Here is a 19,279-nt window from a genome sequence, read left to right as displayed (position 1 = left end):
CCATACTGTCTTGATGACTGTGGCTTTGTAGTAGAGCCTGAAGTCCGGCAGGTTGATTCCCCCAGTTCCATTCTTCTTCCTCAAGATTGCTTTGGCTATTCGAGGTTTTTTGTATTTCCATACAAATTGTGAGATTATTTGTTCTAGTTCTGTGAAAAAGATCGTTGGTAGCTTGATAGGGATTGCATTGAATGTATAAATTACTTTGGGTAGTATACACATTTTTACAATATTTATTCTTCCAATCCATGAACACGGTATATTTCTCCATCTATTAGTGTCCTCTTTGATTACTTTCACTAGTGTTTTATAGTTTTCAATGTACAAGTCTTTTGTTTCCTTAGGTAAATATATTCCTAAGTATTTAATTCTTTTCATTGCAACAGTGAATGGAATAGTTTCCTTAATTTCTCTTTCTATTTTCTCATTATTAGTGCATAGGAATGCAAGGGATTTCTGTGTGTTGATTTTGTATCCTGCAACTTTACTGTATTCATTGATTAGCTCTGGTAGTTTTCTGGTAGAGTCTTTAGGGTTTTCTGTGTAGAGGATCATGTCATCTGCAAACAGTGAGAGTTTTACTTCTTCTTTTCCAATTTGTATTCCTTTTATGTCTTTTTCTGCTCTGATTGCTGTGGCCAAAACTTCCAGAACTATGTTGAATAGTAGTGGTGAGAGTGGGCACCCTTGTCTTGTTCCTGACTTTAGGGGAAATGCTTTCAGTTTTTCACCATTGAGGATAATGTTTGCTGTGGGTTTGTCATATATAGCTTTTATTATGTTGAGATATGTCCCTTCTATTCCCACTTTCTGGGGGGTTTTTATCAGAAATGGATGTTGAATTTTGTTGAAGGCTTTCTCTGCATCTATTGAGATAATCATATGATTTTTATTTTTCAGTTTGTTAATGTGGTGTATTACGTTGATTGATTTGTGGATATTGAAGAATCCTTGCATTCCTGGGATAAAGCCCACTTGGTCATGATATATGATCTTCTTAATATGTTGTTGGATTCTCATTGCTAGAATTTTGTTAAGGATTTTTGCATCTATGTTCATCAGTGATATTGGCCTGTAGTTTTCTTTTTTTGTGGGATCTTGACCAGGTTTTGGGATTAGTGTGATGGTGGCCTTATAGAATGAGTTTGGAAATTTCCCTTCCTCAGCAATTTTCTGGAAGAGTTTGAGTAGAATAGGTGTTAGCTCTTCTCTAAATTTTTGGTAGAATTCAGCTGTGAAGCCGTCTGGACCTGCGCTTTTGTTTGCTGGAAGATTTCTGATTTCAGCCTCTAGTTCCATGCTTGTGATGGGTCTGTTCAGATTTTCTATTTCTTCCTGGTTCAGTTTTGGCAAGGTGTACTTTTCTAGGAATTTGTCCATTTCTTCCAGGTTATTCATTTATTGCCATATAATTGCTGATAGTATTCTCTAATAATCCTTTGTATTTCTGTGTTGTCAGTTGTGATCTCTCCATTTTCATTTCTAATTTTATTGATTTGGTTCTTCTCCCTTTGTTTCTTGATGAGTCTGGCTAGTGGTTTGTCAATTTTATTTACCTTCTCAAAGAACCAGCTTTTGGTTTTGTTGATTTTTGCTATGGTCTCTTTTGTTTCTTTTACATTTATCTCTGCCCTAATTTTTACGATTTCTTTCCTTCTACTAACCCTGGGGTTCTTCATTTCTTCCTTTTCTAGTTGCCTTAGATACAGAGTTAGGTTACTTAGTTGACTTTTTTCTTGTTTCTTGAGGTAAGCCTGTATTGCTATGAACCTTCCCCTTAGCACTGCTTTACAGTGTCCCAGAGGTTTTGGGTTGTTGTGTTTTCATTTTCATTCATTTCTATGCATATTTTGATTTCTCTTTTGATTTCTTCTATGATTTGTTCATTATTCAGCAGCGTGTTGTTCAGCCTCCATATGTTGGCATTTTTAACAGTTTTTCTCCCGTAATTGAGATCTAATCTTACTGCATTGTGGTCAGAAAAGATGTTTGGAATGATTTCAATTTTTTTGAATTTACCAAGGCTAGATTTATGGCCCAGGATGTGATCTATCCTGGAAAAGGTTCCGTGTGTGCTTCAGAAAAAGGTGAAATTCATTGTTTTGGAGTGAACGTCCTATAGATATCTATTCGGTCTAACTGGTCTATTGTATTATTTAATGTTTGTGTTTCCTTGTTAATTTTCTGTTTAGTTGATCTATCCATAGATGTAAGTGGGGTATTAAAATCTCCCACTATTATTGCATTGTTGTTAATTTCCCCTTTCATACTTGTTAGTAATTGTCTTACATATTGCGGTGCTCCTTTGTTGGGTGCATAAATATTTATAATTGAAACCCAAATTTTTATTGGAGTATAGCTGATTTACAAGGCTGTATTAATTTCAGGTGTAGAGCAAAGTGAATCAGTTATACATATACATGTATCCACTTTTTTTAAAGATGTTATCCTGATAATTTTTAAACAGAATTTATTTTACCATTTGGACAATTCATGAGAATTCATATGCAAATTTTCCACTCTGTAGATTTTGTAAACTAAATGCTTCATACCAGGTTAATTTAGATGAGCATAAAAGGAAAATAGAGCTTTTCATATAGTGGAATGTATGTTTAAGGGAAGAAACAGGCTTCGAGAGCTGTGATGGGTTGTCCAAGGAAATATGTCATCTTTTCAATATTGCCCAGCCAACATAAATGTGTGGTTCCTGGAAGATGAGACATATATTGGTTTTTTTATATTTATTTATTTATTCCACAAATGATATTGAGTAATTGACATGTGTCAGTTATTGTGCTAATCACTAAACTTAAGGTGATATGTCTTTTTTTTTTAAGTTTTTTTTGCGTGTGTGTGTGTGGCAACCCCACATGATGTTTGGGATCTTAGTTCCCTGACCAAGTATCGAACCCATGCCCTCTGCAGGGGAAGCAACTGAAAATTAACCAGTGGATCACCAGGGAAGTCCCAGGTGATCTGTCTGTTTACTTCCCATGTTGTTCACAGAGTCTGATCATGGAGGATGCTTAAAACATTTGTTGTAAATATTGTCTACTTTTCTTACGTGAAATTTAGTTTCTGTATGCTTTATACCACAATACTATGGAAAATTGAATTTTTTGGGAAAAAAAGTCTGCTGGAAATCATATGATACATTATAAAACCAAATAGAAATTTTCTCAGGACTTGAGGAGATTGTAGAATGTTACTGCCACTATATTTCTTCTTTAGGAAAAAATTTTCAGAAGTGGCTAAATTGCCATTGAGTTTCTTTTCCCTATGATTGCCTGAATTGACATTTTTATTCTGGGACAGCTTGTTATTTTCAGGAGATCATTTATTCATGTAGTCCTGTGGTGAGATTTGCCAAGTGCTAGCCAGCCTATCTGGCTCCCAAATACTTTTCTCAGAGCATTCAAGATGACCCTGTTGAAAAGTTCCATCTGTGAGGTTAAAACCTTTGCTCCAAAACTTCAGTTTATATATATATATATTTTTTCATATATATATTTATATATATATTTTATAAAAATACCCTAGAAAAGAAGTTTATTTTTCTCTTATTAGTCCTTAATACAATTATAATTTGTCAAGTAAACAGAGAACAGAACAGAACAAGCAAACTTTTTTGAATAAACAGCTTTACTGAAGAATAATGTGTATAAAATCATTTCATTCACTTTACCATATAGTTTGATGAGATTTGAAAAGTGTAATTATCACTTACAGAACTTTTCCCTCAACTGAAAAAGTTGTGTCTGTGTGGGAGCCACTTCCCTGTCTTCTCTTTATTTCTTTTTATTGCTTGTTTTCATTAATTTGATTATCATGTGTCACAGTGTGGTTTTGTTTATATTTATTAAGCTTCAGTGTTCTTTTTGAATGTGACAGTTTTTCAAATTTGAAATATTTTGATCATTCTTTCTTTCTTCAAATATTCCTCCCCCTCAGATCCCAGCTTCCTTTACATTATATAAGACAACTTGATATTTTCTCACAGGTTCCTGATAAATCAATTCTTGTTTTCCTCCTTTTATTGCTTTGTGCTTTATTTTGGATATTTTCTATTTGTATACCTTCAAGTCCACTGATGTTTTCTTCTGCAATTTCTAATCTACAGTTAATTGTAGATTAATATATTATTAATATATATTATTTCTAATATATTATTCCTTCATATATTATATTTTTAATCTCTAGTTCAAAAGATTTCACTTTTGTATCTTCCATTTCTTAAGTTTTCTTAACAGCTTTAAATCTGTTTTTAAGATTTATGTTTGACACTTAAGGTATTTCTGTCTGATCACTCCATCATTTCTGTCAGATCTGGCTATTTCTATTGATTTCTTTTCTACTAGCAATAAGCTGTGTAGTCCTGCTCTTTTACACGCTGGTTATCTTTTATTAGATGCAAGAAATTGTGAATTGTAGGGTTCTGACTGGTGATTTCTTTCTTTCTTTTTTTTTTTTAACTAGTTTTAAACTATTTTCTAGCCAAAGAAAAGCTCAATACTTTCAAGGTATGATTTTTCACTTTTTTACTGAAGTTTAAAAACAGCCTTTATTCTCCTGAGGAATCTACCAAATGTTGCATGTATCATGAAGATTTTAACCCTGAGTCCTGGGAACACACATTCTTCTGATCCATAGGTAAGTCAGCTCCAGAGAATTTTCAAATTACTACTTTCTGGTTGGTGTTTTCCTTGGCTCCATGACACTTTACTTCATGCTTTATAAATTTCTTTTCAGTCAAAGACTCAAGGAGATACTTTTGCAGACCTCCCAAAGTCTGTGTGTGTGAGTGTGGAACACCGTTTTTGACTCTTCTGCCCTACAGACTTCAGCCCGTTTCCTCTCTCAGCTCTAATCTCGGTCATCAGTGCAGCCTGATGCTAGACGCTGTTTGAATTCTGCCCCCTCACATCCGAGTGTAAGTCAGGGAATATTTTTGGGTTCACCTCATTTATTTTCTAACCTCAGAGATAAGAGTTGTACACTATCTCTTGTTCAGTGTGTGAAACTGGTTGTCTTTTGTATTCTGTCCAGTTTTATAAATGTGTTTGGCAGAAAGATAATTCCCATAGCAGTGAATTTTTCACGGGTAGCAGTGGAATTTCAGGTGAGTTTTGAAGAAAGTGAAAGAAAAACTTCTCAGTGAAGGAACTTCAGGGATTAAACTGAGGAGAGAATTGAAGCAGAGAATTATGGGAAATTTACATGGCCCTTGTAGATGAAAAAAAAAAATAAAAAGGCAGAGACAAATTTTACTAAAGTGTCCAATTTTTCATATAAGAATACGCAAATTTAGTTATGTCCATCCCCATGGAAAATGCAATGAAATGTTCAGCAAAGTTCCATAAGGAATCATTACCCCCAAATTCTTTCCAGTTTCTGAACTTCCGCAGGACAGAGAGGCTATGTTTGATCTTAAGAAAACCTAAGATTGAGTTCAAGTGTTTTCCTTCACTTCTTTGCTGCTGCTCTTTTTTTTTATCTGTTTTTCACCCAGTTTCTTAAATCATCTCTTTGTTGCTGTCTCCAGTTACTTTTGGTCAAGATGTAAAAATAACCTATCAAGGTTTATTATGAATACTACTGAGCTTCCTATTACCACACTTAAACCTTTTTAGCCAAAGAATGCTCAAACTACTGCACAATTGCACTCATCTCACACGCTAGTAAAGTCATGCTCAAAATTCTCCAAGCCAGGCTTAAGCAATACATGAACCGTGAACTTCCAGATGTTCAAGCTGGTTTTAGAAAAGGCAGAGGAACCAGAGATCAAATTGCCAACATCCGATGGATCATCAAAAAAGCAAGAGTTCCAGAAAAACATCTATTTCGGCTTTATTGACTATGCCAAAGCCTTTGAGTGTGGATCACAATGAACTGTGGAAAATTCTGAAAGAGATGGGAAAACCAAACCACCTGACGTGTCTCTTGAGACACCTGTATGCAGGTCAGGAAGCAACAGTTAGAACTGGACATGGAACAACAGACTGGTTCCAAATAGGAAAAGGAGTACGTCAAGGCTGCATATTGTCACCCTGCTTATTTAACTATATGCAGAGTACATCATGAGGAACGCTGGGCTGGAAGAAGCACAAGCTGGAATCAAGATTTCTGGGAGAAATATCAATAACCTCAGATATGCAGATGACAACATCCTTATGGCAGAAAGTGAAGAAGAACTAAAGAGTCTGTTGATTAAAGTGAAAGAGGAGAGTGCAAAAGTTGGCCCAAAGTTCAACATTCAGAAAACAAAGATCATGGCATCTGGTCCCATCACTTCATGGGAAATAGATGGGGAAACAGTGGCTGACTTTATTTTGGGGAGCTCCAAAATCACTGCAGATGGTGATTGCAGCCATGAAATTAAAAGACGCTTGCTCCTTGGAAGGAAAGTTATGACCAACATAGACAGCATATTAAAAAGCAGAGACATTACTTTGCCAACAAATGTCCTTCTAGTCAAGGCTATGGTTTTTCTGGTAGTCATTTATGGATGTGAGAGTTGGATGGTGAAGAAAGCTGAGCACCGAAGAATTGATGCTTTTGAACTGTGGTGTTGGAGAAGACTCTTGAGAGTCCCTTAGATTCCAAGGAGATCCAACCAGTCCATCCTAAAGGAGATCACTTCAGGGTGTTCATTGGAGGGACTGATATTGAAGCTGAAACTCCAATACTTTGGCCACATGATGTGGAGAGCTGACTCATTTGAAAAGACCCTGATGCTGGGAAAGATTGAGGGCAGGAGGAGAACGGGATGACAGAGGATGAGATAGTTGGATGGCATTACCAACACAATGGACATGGGTTTTGGTGGACTCCAGGAGTTGGTGATGGACAGGGAGGCCTGGCATGCTGTGGTTCACAGGGTTGCAAAGAGTTGAACAGGACTAGAGACTGAACTGAACTGAACTAAACTTATTTATTCTCTAAGAATATGACGCATTTATATCACACTTTTGTCAATGGCTCTTCTACACATATCTAAAAAAGCAAACTCTTTAAATAGATATAATTTTTATAGCTTCATATAACACTCACATATTGAAAATTCCCCAAGGAATATGTGATTCCAAGGATTCTCTCCTAAATTTCAAGCCTATATAGCAAACAATTTTCTGGACTCTTCCACTTAGACAAATTTAATGTGCTTATGTGAATTCATCAACTTTCTTTACTAGATGTAGTCTTGAAGAAAATAACTTTTCTGAACTGAGACTAGAAAATAAGGACAAAAAGGCAGGAGACTGACCATTCTCATTGCAGTCATTTTGATATCTTTTTTATTGAAGGATATTTGCTTTAAATGTTGTGCTAGTTTCTTCTGTACAATGAAGTGAATCAGCTATATGTGTGTATATGTATCCTTTTCCTCTAGAGTCTTCCTCCCACTATCCTCCGCCCCATCCCACACATCTAGGTCAACAGAGAGCACCAAACTGAGCTTCCTGTGCCTTATAGCAGGCTCCCACTAGCTTTCGATTTACACATAGCAGTGTGTATGTCAACCCTAACCTCCCAATTCTTCCCACCCTCCTCTTTGCTTCTGTGTCTGCATATCCATCCTCTACATCTGCATCTCTATTTCTGCACTAGAAATAGGTTCATCTGTACCATTTTATTTTATTTTTTTCTTAGATTCCATATCTATGCATTAATATAATATCTGTTCTTTCTCCTTCAACAATAGTGTAGCATCAAATAAATCTCCTCTTCTTTTTATTTAAAGGATAAACTAAGTTTCATGGTAAGAAGACAAATCTTCCTATCTTTTACATAGTCTATTTAGTAATAAACTTTGGCAAAAAAGAAAATGTTCTAAATACTTCAATAATAAATCATACAGCATGATTCCTAATGAATGATGGGCAATGATGGAAACATTTTCTAATGTATGATGAGGTTGATTGTTTTCTCTCCTTGGGCTTATATAATTAAATTTAAAGCATCCCTGCAAGGTGAAGGAAATTATACTTTTAATTTGTAATCTAATATTGAGCATATAAAATTAAGGCTGTCAACACAGAGCCAATTCAGTACCTGTTATTTGGAGACCTGCAATTACAGATCTTGAAGAAAAATTATGCTCTAGTTTAGAGGGAGATTTGTGTTAGGCATAGAGAGACACAGGGAAAGGATGATGTTTAAGCTGAGGAATTTAATTCTTCACTCCCAATTTACCTGCTTCCAAAGACCCAAGATAAATAACTAAGTATGTTTTAAAGCACATATGTCAACTGATTTTGTTTCATTTAAATGAGACAAAATTTCAACTGACTTATACTTTCACTTTCAGGTATTTCTGATGTTATATTGCTTCAAATAGTCTAAGGGGAAAGGATACTTCATCCTGAACCATTTTCTCCCTGTACTTCTCAGTTATAGCAAATGGTCCATCTTAGCGGTCAGACCTTATGACTTGATTTAGTGATACTCTGCCCTTGCCTTTAAATAGTTTTTTTACAAGCTCACATACTTGTGGTCACTGTATTTCTGCCCCTGAGACTTGACTTCCACATAGCAAATGCTTCTGAACTAAGTTCTATTTCCTTAAAGTTTATTCATACCAATACATATTTTTATCTTTATTCTTCTGAAGCCAATACAAGCAAATCAGCATCAGTGGACCCAAACATTTGTTATCTTCTTTTAAAAGGGCCTAACCTTTTGTGACAAAGGTTTTATGCTAATCTTTGTAATTTTCATTGGTACATTCCTATTTTAACAGTGGATTATAATGAAAACCAAACGTATGTTTGATATTTATCTATTACACTTGAGAATCAAGGCCAGTTCTTTTATTTCATTTCAGCTTACAAATAAATGAGAACAGAAATTCATTTTCAAGATTCTAAGGATAAGAAGAATCCAAATAGTGGATTTTTAAAAGTATCTTTAAAAAGTTATCACCTACTTTTAAAAAATCACCATGGCATTGTATTAACTGAAGAATTAATTATGAAAAGAAGGAACTGAAACATTTGCGTATTGAACTGGAAGGATAGATGAGGAACAAGGTGGGTGCAGAGAGAGGTAGAAACAAGGTTTCCTTTTATGTCATTGTGATTTGTAAAATCTATGATGCACTACCTATTTTAAATAAACTGAATGCCTTATGGTGGTGGCATTGTTTTCAAAAGGGCTAGAAAGGAATGCTACAAATGAACTTATCTGCAAAACAGAAACAGATTCATATACTTAGAGAACGAACTTACGGTGACCAAGGGGGAAGGACTGGGGAAAGGGATAGTTCAGGAGTTTGGGATTGATTTGTGCACACTGCTGTTCCTATACTTAAAATGGATAACCAACAAAGACCCCCTGAATGGCACAGGGAGCTCTGCTCAATACCACATGGCAACCAGGAGAGGAGAAGAGTTTGGGGAAGAATGGATACGTGTATATGTATGGCTGAGTCCCTTTGTTGTCCATCTGAAACTGTCACAACACTGTTGATCACCTATAATCCAATATAAACTAAAAAGTTAAAAAAAACAATAAAAATAAAAAGTATTGATAGGTGTTCACTCAGTGGTCCAATCTGTGTGACCTAGGCAGGGGGTTGTCTATTTTAATGAAGACTGAGAATGTTGTACAAATTGCACAGATTTCGTGAAACAAAGATAATGACAGAACAGGAGATTCTCCAGATGTACAGGCTGAGGAAATATTTGAAAAGGGAAGACATAACAAGAGGAAGCAGATGATTCTGACGGATGTTTTCAAAAGAGCTGTCACATCACAGCTCTCCTTTGGTTTCTGCAGATGCTGTTGGAACTAATCCTGATGATGAGTGATTGTACTTCACATTCTCTGCAGATCAACAGGGATTCTCTAGTAAATAAAGTTTCTTTCTGTGTTTTTTTTTTTTCTTTTCATTGAGCACAATGCTTTTTGCCATTTTTAAGAGAGGAAAAAAAAGTAATTGCCAATTCAGCTCTACAGTAAAGAAATTTCAATGCAGTTTTTTCTTTTTGGTTTATTAAATACTTAGGATTTATGTTCATCTTTAGTTGGTATTTTAAGATATATAAAATTATAGACACTTAATATATTCTCCAATTGACTTTCATATCATTTTTAGATAATAAAAATTTGTTTGGAAAAATATTCATAAACTTTTGGACTACTTATTATTCATATATATGCATTATGCAAATATATTAAAAACCACAATATCTTCTTTATTCTTTATTTTTATGCCCTTCAGAATTTAAGCCATAAAATCATGGAAATATTAAACTAGAGCAGGACCAATCCTAGACACTCAGAGTAGTATTTTAGTAGAACCTAGCACCATGCCGGAGAAGGCAATGGCAAGCCACTCCAGTACTCTTGTCTGGAAAATCCCATGGATGGAGGAGCCTGGTAGACTGCAGTCCGTGGGGACGCGAAGGGTCGGACACGACTGAGCGACTTCACTTTCACTTTTCACTTTCACACATTGGAGAAGGAAATGGCAGTCCACTCCAGTGTTCTTGCCTGGAGAATCCCAGGGATCGGGGAGCCTCGTGGGCTGCCGTCTATGGGGTCACACAGAGTCGGATACGACTGAAGTGACTTAGCAGCTTAGCAGCAGGAAAGGATCAGCGGAGAAGGCAATGGGAACCCACTCTAGCACTCTTGCCTGGAGAGTCCGAGGGACGGGAGCCTGGTGGGCTTCCGTCTATGGGTCACACAGAGTCGGACACGACTGATGTGACTTAGCAGTAGCAGCAGCACCATGCCCAAATATATTCAATTCTCATTTGTATTTATAAAGAACATTCCGTTCCGTTCAGTCGCTCAGTCGTGTCCGACTCTTTGCGACCCCGTGGACTGTAGCCTACCAAGCTTCTCCGTCCATGGGATTCTCCAGGCAAGAATACTGGAGTGGGTTACCATTTCCTTCTCCAGGGGATCTTCCCGACCCAGGGATCGAATCCGGGTCTCCCGCATTGGAGGCAGACGCTTTAACCTCTGAGCCACCAGGGAAGCCCCGTAAAGAACCTTAGAGAATATCAACTTGGAAATTACTCACTTTTCAAATGAGGAAATTTAACATGATCAAAATCTAATAATTATTTCAACATCAACAGAACTAACCAGTAAGCTAAGCAGCAGGATGAGATAAATTTAATGTTATTTACAAAAATTACTTGAATATTTTGGAACCAATATTTTAACATGGTAGATGGGACCTAAGTACAAAACCTTACCTTGTCCTTACCCTTCATTTATGTTTAAATCCATCACTTGGTGTCAGACTGGAGTAATGAACTCTAAATTTATTGAAGTGTTTGCCATTGTTTCTGGCAATGGATTGGAGTAAGGGCATGAGTGGGCAAGGCAAAACTCTATTTCAGAAATTTTCAAGTTATAGCAAATGATTTTTCATTCTTTCTAAGAATGTACACAGCATTCATATGAATCTGTGGACTAACCAGATTTTTTACAGAGAAGGTTTTCAAAATATGTAACAAGAGTTAAGATTGCCAAATAATTTTAAATAAGATGTTAACAGTATTCTTTCAGCTCTAAAAATACTACAAAATTTTCAGTGTTTCAGTTTTAATTTTCCTCTTGGTAGCTAGGTGAGATTTTAATTTTAAAAACAATCCTACTAAGTTCTATTTCTCATTTAATGGGCATCAGTTCAGTTGAGTTCAGTTGCTCAGTCGTGTCCGACTCTTTGCGACCCCATGAATCACAACACGCCAGGCCTCCCTGTCCATCACCAACTCCCAGAGTTCACTCAAACTCACGTCCATCCAGCCATCTCATTCTCTGTCATCCCCTTCTCCTCCTGCCCCCAATCCCTCCCAGCATCAGATTCTTTTCCATATCAGGTCTCTATTCATGCTTTCATGATGCAAAGAGTGGCCATTACTGCTATTACAATGACACCTTCTTCTTGGGGGTCCATGCCACAAGGCCATTAGAGGTATTACAGTTTGTGAGTCATTATATACTTGGGGTAATTAAACTCCTCTTCATCTGTGTTCACCCGTATCTTGTTCTGTGTCAGGAAAAACGTCAAGAAAAAATTCTACAAAGCAAACGCCATCCACATTATAAGACTAATCTGACTAGAACATACACATTTTTATCCTAAGGAAATAGCTTTCCACAATATGAGTGATTGTCACAATAAAATTCTTATTGTTATGGGCCATATCCTTACACTAATAAGTATGCTATTGGATTTAGAAATATTAATAAATTGATATATTTAATATCTAAAAAAATGAATTCCTACATACAAATTTACTGTCAAAGTATGTTTGAGAAAATAATCCAGTTATAAGTAAATTTACTATGGATTTTCTCTCAGAATAAGAACTTTCTATTGACCTTATCCCAATCAACCTAAGAAATAAAAATAAATAATTCCCAATCAAAAATCTATAATATATATCTCCACTACATTTGAAGAAAGTGAACGGTGATATAATTTGATAGTCTTAGATACAATTTTTAATCAGAATATACAATTTGGAGATGTTTACAATAATCCTCTTTAAAAAAACACATTACTCAGCTATAACATTGTTCCATTAAAAATTACACACACACATACACACACACATTCAGTTTCAAAAGTTTCACATACCCCCACACAATAAAATCTACCCTCATAAAATAAAGCCCATTTTTATATAAAATTATTAAGGATATAATTTCTAAAAGAGCTTTAGAATTTTTAAATTGCAAAAGTCTGAATTTTGTGGGACTAAAGCAGGCTTGGCAGATGGGTGGAAAGAGAAGAACAACACACAAAGCCAAAAGAAATGCCTGGAATGTGATTGATATTTGGACTTTGTGCAAACACATAGGGTGGTGCCTGCAGAGGAGGCTACAGAAGGAGAGAGTATAATAACACATCAGATTTTGCTGTTTTAAATTTTTAAAACAGCAATTTTATAACAATGTGAAATCATTGTGAATTTAGTTTACAGTTCGGTCGAGAATAGTTCTATGTAAGTGTTCTCAGATATTTTTCTTGTCCTTTTCACCTTAAGCAGTCCTTCACTCTGAGTGGGTTGGGTTTATAAGCTATGCAGTGCTACTTCCATGACATTAGTGGCCTCTAAACTCATGTGAAATTTATATGCTTAAGTCCTTCCCAAAATGAATCATATCTTTTTTTTTTTTTTGGAGCTGTGGCCAATTTAATATATTCAGTACAAAATGAAAACTAAAAACGTTTCAGCTGGCTTACTAATGCAGAAGAGAAAGACATGAAAGGATATACAACTTGACTTTATGGATATTATCCCATTATTTCAGCAGTCTTAATATCAGAAGAAAAGTACTAAAACTGAAATTTGAATACATGTCACCAAGTGTCAGAGAGTTTTAATCATAACTGAAGTGAAGAAAACCAGTATTTCTCTCTTATAACAAAAATAAAAGTCTTCATTCTAACAAGCAAAGTTTTCAAAGATCTTATATTATGGAAACTGTTCTTAATTGTGGGACAGCTTATTATACAAGTAGACTTGTAATAAATCAGGTGAAGTCAAATAGCCTTGAAAAGATAGAATATTTAAATGATTATTTTCTTTTTCTCCTTTTATTTCATATAATTCTTTGAAACATCTTTGTTATTTCCTGATTCTTTCTCTTCATAGTGTTTTATAGCACAGGAATTGAAGATGAGGAATATATTATAGTATCATTTTTGGTAGGATAGTCTACATTGGGCTTCCCTGGTGGTTCAATGATAATGAATCCATTTGCCAATGCAGGAGATGTGGGTTGGATCCTTGGGTCAGGAAGATTCCCTGGAGAAGCAAATGGAAAACCACTCCAGTATTCTTGCCTGGGATATCCCATGGACAGATACTGGTGGGTTACAGTCCATGGGGTCACAAAAGAGTCAGGCACAACTTAGTAACCAAACACATGCAGCATACATTAAGACACCCAACATATATAAAGGATCAAAAACAATAGAAATTTATTTGCTATGCCTTTAATAGTTCAAGGAAGGGGTTACTTTTCAGCTGACAATTCTCCTCTTGTGATAATTCAGGAGCCACACTCTTCATTTTGTATCTCTGCCGAAACAAAACCTGATGTAATGACAAGGAGGAAGAGAATGATTGTACTTGGAAATCAATAAACAAACAGACAAAAGCAAAAAAACTAGATGGCGGTAAATCTTGGGTTGGGACTTGAGTAGTAGATGGTATTTCCACAGAAAGAAACCCAAGGAAATGATATCCCAGAAAACACTATGAACAAAGAGAAAAAGAAAAGGACGTTCTGAAAATGATGACTGTCTTGGGTTGCCAGTAATTCAGGATTCATGAGGAGAATCAAATGAAGGTCAAGTAGGGAAAAAGTTGTAAGTGTCAGAATATGGATGACCTTGATGTTCTGCAGAGCTTTTGCTCGTTATACACATATGCGCATGCATGCACGCATGCAGGCACACACGCAGGCACACACGCACACACACACACATTACTGGAAGGAAAATAACTTTCTGGGAGAATGAAGAAAAGAGAGGTGGGAGAGAAATCAGTTAGATCGCTACTATGAAACCCAGGAATTTATTAAGTTCCTGAATAAAACATTGGCTACAGAAAAGAAAATGAGTGGATTAATTTGAGGGGAAAAATTGAGATTTATAAATAACAGGTCATAATAGGAAAATCATTTTCAGAAATAAATGAAGGGAGGAAATTGAGGGAGTGGCTTCCGGTCTATTTGCCTGAGGGTAGTGACACTATAAAAATGAAGGTAGAATACAGAGACCGTGGGTCTGACTGAGGGAAAGAAGAAACAGGTTCAGTTTAAGACATTTTAGGTTTCCTGTATGAGCAAGGCATGTCTCTTAACACTCAGAGAAACAGCTAAGCATGTAAGTTTGAGCCAGGGATGGAGATGGAGATCTCCTGGGGACTATTTGGGAAGTGTGAGTAAAGTCAGTTAGGAAAGGACTATCAAATAGAACATCAATCAATTTTAAATCACCTAGGAAAGCAGTTTCACTGAGGAATCATGACTTTCTCATACCAGCTGTAAGTTTTTAGAAAAAATCAACAGACTTGTTAAGAGTAAGGTTTTTCAAATATGTCCTAATACATTGGGGGTGGGGCAAGATTAAAGTAGGGTTTTATTTTTTTTCTTATGTATTCATTTTTCTTTTTTAAATGATGACAAGTGGATCATTGTCAACAGTTTCACTTAAATATTGAAGAAATACTTGGAACCTTAGTGAGTAAATGCTCATGAACCAAATAGGGTCAGGTGTCCATTACTGAACCAGTCATTGGCAAGGGGAATGAGATTACCCTTTGGATCATGATTCTCTTCTTGGGGGAAGACTGGAATTTACCTCATCAAGACATCTAGCTATATGTGTGTGTGTGTGTTTGGGGTGGGATAGTTTTTACCAAATAATAATAATCATATTAAAATAATCATGATGCTCTTTTTAGAAAAATAAAAAAGAAGAGTAGATATTTTGAAGGGAAATGTAGCATTTACTGTGTGTGCATTCAGTCACTTAGTTGTGTCTGACATTTTGTGACTCTGTGGACTGTAGCCCTCCAGACTCCTCTGTCCATGGAATTTTCCAGGCAATACTAGAATGTGTTGCCATTTCCTACTCCAGGGAATCTTTCAGACCCAGGGATTGAACCTGAGTCTTCTGCATCTCCTGCATTGACAGGAGGATTCTTTAACCACTATGCCATCTGGGAAGCCCCATATTATTCACTATATCATGATTATCCTGTTAAGTGAATAAATAACAACAATAAGTTTGCATTTCAGTCCTTATTATTGAATATTCTATAATGTGTTATTTCCTTTTACTCAAATAATTAGATTTCATAAAAAGATGTTTTTCCTGAAGCATATCACTTTAGATTGGCAAGAATAATCATTACAAAAAATATACATATAAGAAGTAGAGAAAACTGAACTGAATATAACATCAAGGTATGTATTGGAAGATGTTTGAATGAATTTTATGATGTATTTATAATATTTTAAGAATGTAACTCCACCAGGGAAAGAATGGTGCTTATTGTGCTCACTAGTGGGCTTCCCTGGTGGCTCAGAGGTTAAAGCGTCTGCCTCCAATGCGGGAGACCCGGGTTCGATCCCTGGGTCGGGAAGATCCCCTGGAGAAGGAAACGGTAACCCACTCCAGTGTTCTTGCCTGGAGAATCCCATGGACGGAGAAGCCTGGTGGGCTACAGTCCACGGGGTCGCAAAGAGTCGGACACGACTGAGCGACTGAACAGAACAGAACAGTGAATATCTAGTGTTTAAACCAATCCCTGACATACCGTAGGTTTGCAGTAAGTATTTGAACGATGAATAAATGAAGAAAATATTTATATCAACTTAGTTGTGGTTTTTATATTTCTCTGATAAAAGAAAAGTCTCTCTAAATTTTCTTTATTTGATATTTAATCTGCTCTGATTTTAACTATGCCTTTTTGCAATATTCTGTCTAAATTTAATTATATGTGACCTCATTTGCCCTTCAATTTCATCCAAAATTCTGGGTTTAGTCAGGTTGACTGGTTTCCCTTCTTGGTTTTCGAATATCCTGGTATAATTTGTTTTGAATGGGCAGAACCATATTCTGATAGCCGACTTTCTTGAACTGCACTTTCTCAAAGAATCCCAAGGATTCATTGTACTAGTTTCCAAGCTTGATACAATTAGCTTCCTAAAGTCAATTTTCTTAATCTTGCTGGCATTTCCATTCCCTTCCCTTAGGGAGAGGAATTCAATTTCATCTACTTGTGATTGTTTCCTCAAGGTTCCCTTCCACTATTAGAAGCCCATCTAATTTTTCCCTATGAGCATGTATCAGATCTGATGCTTGCCTTGGGAAATGTTACGTTTTTCACAGAGGACCATGCTGTGAGATCCCATTGCTTCCCAACTTCTCTGTCATCAGTATTCTCATTTTGATATATGCCTATCAACCCTTATCTGTATTTAAAATTTCCTTAAATTGACAAGAGCCCTTATTAATCTGCTGTTTCTTAGTTTAGTGATTTATATCAGTGATTTACACCAGGACTTCCCTGGTGGCTCAGACAGTAAAGAATCTGCCTGCAATGCAGAAGACCCAGATTTGATCCCTGGGTCAGGAAGATCTCTTGAAGAAGGAAATGGCTACCCACTTCCGTATTGTTGCCTGGAGAATTCCAAGGATAGTGGAGCCTGGCAGGCTATAGTCCATGGGGTCATAAAGAGTTGGGCACAACTGAGTGACCAACACTTTCACTTTTTCCCTTTTTATAGCAAATTTAGAATACAGTTATTTCATGTGCTCTTAATATATTAACTTTAATCCAATTATTCATCCCAAATAATCCAATAATCCTGTTACTATATGTTTACTCCAGATTTATCAATGCATTAATTTCATAAATAATTATAGAGTCCTTTCTCTTTCCTAAGCCAGTCCTCCAGTTCCAACTACTATCCTACTAGTTGTCAGGTATAAACAACATCTTAACTCCAAATACTCCTGATTAATTATATCATTGAAATTTACATCAAAGCATTTTGCATAATTGTATGATTATTTCCTCACAATAGAATATGGTAATGTATTAGATAGATATTGTAAATATGTTGTGTGATAATCATTAAAACACATAAACATCACAATTCACAGTAAACACTCCATACAAATAAATACACAAAAGACAGTGAGCAAATAATGGTATAAAAATCTTCAATTTATTTGTATTAGAAAAAAACAAGTGATAAAAGATTCTGTGTGAGTCTAGAGAGGAGTTAAATGAAGAGCTGAATCTATTTAACAGATTAAACAAGAAGCTATTAGATGGCTAAGATAAGAAAATATCATTTTATAAAAACTTAAAAGCACCTTAAATGAGTTTTCATTAATTCTTTTAATTTCTTCAGCTAGTATCTTACTACGTGTGAGTTCATAAAACACAGAGATAAATAACATGCAGTCTTGCCAAGAAGGAGATTACAGTCTTGGAATAAGAGAGAGTTTATATTAAAAGATTTTATTTTCTTTTATTGCACATTTATAATAAAAATCATAATGAGTACAATGGGAACACAAAGAAAGTTTGCTAGGGGGGTCAGTTATCCTTAGAAATCTGAGGAAATTATTCAAGGGTACGAATATCTATTTACAAATAAGTCACTTCACCTAAGACTGTGCTTTCTGCACAAAGGTCAGGCACTCCATTGCTGTATAGCACATCTCAAGCTTTGAGCGCGAGCATAGAAAGTTAGAGAGATAACCACAGGCTACACTGTGAGTATTTTCATTGGAAGTTCAGTCTCTTAAGCATAGAAATCTTTGGTTCTTTATATAGGGATACCCATGCAAATCACTAAGGCACAGAGCTGAGGATGGTTAACATTTTACTGGGTCTTCAGACTACTAGAGGGTGAAATGTGGATTTAAGGTGAGGCATTTGCAGTTAGAAAGCCACTAGGTTGCTACCTCTGCCAACTTGAAGGGCCAGAGATTATAGCACGGATTAGCAGTATGTTCTGGAGAAGGACATGGCAACCCACTCCAGTGTTCTTGCCTGGAGAATCCCAGGGATGGTGGAGCCTGGTGGGCTGCCATTTATGGGGTCGCACAGAGTCGGACACGACTGAAGTGACTTAGCAGCAGCAGCAGCATTATGTTCATGGTGGGAAAAATTCAAACAATAATTTCCCTTGGGAAAAATTTTTCTGTGTATCATACTTATCAAGATTTTTTTTTCAGCTACTCCAGTGTGTCCCAGTGTTTTATTATGGATCTTCAAGTTAACTTCAATGAAATGTTTTACTTGTTCTTAACAGTGCATATTAAATTCCTTAAAAGAAGAATTACGATAACTCTTATTTGCTCTGATAAGTTTTTTTTGAAAAAAATGTTTGACTTTTATAGAAGGTCACAAGAAGAAACCATCTTATGATAGCCACATTCATACAAACACACTTTAGTATTTCTCAAAATAAACATGAATTCTAGGTGATCTTAGATTCTATACTGCTGCTGCTGCTGCTAAGTCGCTTCAGTCGTGTCCGACTCTGTGCGACCCCATGGACTGCAGCCCACCAGGCTCGCCCGTCCCTGGGATTCTCCAGGCAAGAACACTGGAGTGGGTTGCCATTTCCTTCTCCAATGCATGAAAGTGAAAAGTGAAAGTGAAGCCGCTCAGTCGTGTCCGACCCTTCGCGACCCCACGGACTGCAGCCTATCAGGCTCCTCCATCCATGGGATTTTCTAGGCAAGAGTACTGGAGTGGCTTGCCATTGCCTTCTC

This window comes from Moschus berezovskii, chromosome 1 (assembly GCF_049115385.1).
Source record: "Moschus berezovskii isolate FMDL1 chromosome 1, NW_MosBer_1.0, whole genome shotgun sequence".
NCBI classification, from domain to species: domain Eukaryota; kingdom Metazoa; phylum Chordata; class Mammalia; order Artiodactyla; family Moschidae; genus Moschus; species Moschus berezovskii.
Note: the sequence above shows the minus strand (reverse complement) of the source record.